This window comes from Suricata suricatta, chromosome 3, assembly GCF_006229205.1.
Source record: "Suricata suricatta isolate VVHF042 chromosome 3, meerkat_22Aug2017_6uvM2_HiC, whole genome shotgun sequence".
NCBI lineage: Eukaryota > Metazoa > Chordata > Mammalia > Carnivora > Herpestidae > Suricata > Suricata suricatta.
In genome coordinates, this window is record NC_043702.1 from 52,103,930 (window position 1) to 52,105,652 (window position 1,723).

The 1,723-nt window shown below is 46.8% G+C and overlaps 1 protein-coding gene across 1 annotated transcript in view; it reads left to right on the forward strand.

Moving 5' to 3' along the window:
• Nucleotides 1-373: 373 nt before the first annotated feature.
• The window catches only part of CCDC141 (coiled-coil domain containing 141), a 219,447-nt gene continuing 218,097 nt past the window's right edge, over nucleotides 374-1,723 (forward strand). Inside the window, exon 1 of the mRNA XM_029934315.1 lies at nucleotides 374-447. The gene's annotated coding sequence lies outside the window, so the exon portion shown is untranslated. The remainder of the gene's footprint in view (nucleotides 448-1,723) is intronic.

Genomic DNA, 1,723 nt, shown 5'->3' on the forward strand with positions numbered 1-1,723 from the left:
ATATTCTTATATCCTGAAATATTTATTGCAACCACAGTTCTCAAGATGAGGCTATAAGAAGCTGACCTCAGGGCACCTGGGTGGCTCAGTCAGTTAAGTATCTGACTTCGGCTCAGGTTATGATCTCACGATTTGTGAGTTCAAGCCAGCATTAGGCTCTGTGCTGACAGCTCAGAGCTTGGAATTCACTTTGGATTCTGTGACTCCCTCTCTCTTTGCCCTTCCCACATTCATTCTCTGTCTTTCAAAAAATAAATAAATGTTTAAAAAATTTTTTTAAAGCTGACTTCTGAGGAGAAGATGACAGAGGAGTTGGGAGACCCTAGTCTTGCCTCATCCCTTGAAAACAGATAAATATCGAATAATTTTGAACACCCAAGAAATCGATTTGAGGACTAAGCAAAACTGCACGACTAGAGGCAGAAAAAACCCTCCGCATCATGGAAGGTAGGATGTACAGAGTTGATCCGGGGGAGGGAAGAGCTGCAGTGCTGCAAAGGAGAGGAAGCCTGATCATGGAGAGGAACGAGAGAGAAAGCGTAAAAGCATACACAGGGAATTGCACAAGAAAACCACTGACTGGGAAAGGGAGAGGGGCTGGAGACTGCACATTTTTATAAGCAGCAAATTGCAGAGTCTGAAGTTTTGGAGGTCTGTGCCATTGCTGGGATTGTGTTTGGTGGGAAAGGAGGGTGGAGACTCAGGAGCCAACAGTGTGGGTTGAGGATTCCATGGGTAACACAGTGAGAAGCAGTTCCATTCTTGGAGTGCTTTGGGAAGTGGCAGCACGGCCTCTCTGGGGACAAAGGAACCTGTAGCATAGGAACAAAGACACTAGCTGAGGGCAGCAGACCCTGGTGCTTTTCGCTGCACTTTCACTGTAAACTCTGAAGTGCTGCACGGATACACAACTGATTTCTTTTGGGACAAGCCAGCGTCAGCCACAGGGCAGCAAGAACCCCAGAGGATCAGCACGGTCCACACTGCAGACCTCTTAAAATTTGGAGTTTTGAAACCTAGCCACACGCCTGAGATAAAACACAGGAATGCTTTGCCACCTGACAGGCAGATAGCTCAGATGGAGGCAGGGTGAAGGCAGGGACCTGGCAGAAGCTGAAAACGGAGGTAATTATTTGCTCTTCTGTGAGGGCTTCCTGAAGAGTGGTGGGCACAAGCTACCCATTCTAGGAACAAGAGATCAGGGTGATGACGTTTCTCCCCCATACATCAACACTGACCAACTTCAGGGAGCAAAACAGTGTCACCAGTGGAGGCTGGAGCCCTTTACACCAAGTGCTGCCCCCGCTGAACCCTCAGGTGCTTCTCCATTAGGGCAAGTCTGTCTGAGAAGACCCCTCCCCAGTAAGAGCAGCACAGACTCCTTGCAGGCACCAAGTCTAGTCATAAAATTGTGCAGACTTCAGGTTTATGGGAAATGAGATCTAGCTAATGTTTTTTTATTAAAACTTTTATTTAATTTCATTTATTTTATTTATTTTGGATCTAGCTTCTTTTAACCAGTGAACCAAACCACACCTAGGATCTAGCTTTTTTTTTTTTTTTTTTGGTGGGGGTGGCGGCTCTTTGTAACATAGCTGTTAATCTCAGGAGCAGGAATACAATAGGCATTTCTAACTCTCCCTCTCCTCTCTCCTCCTCTCCCCACTCCTCCCCTCCCCTCCCCTCTCCTCTCCTCTCCTTTGTCCTCCTTTCTCCTCTCTCT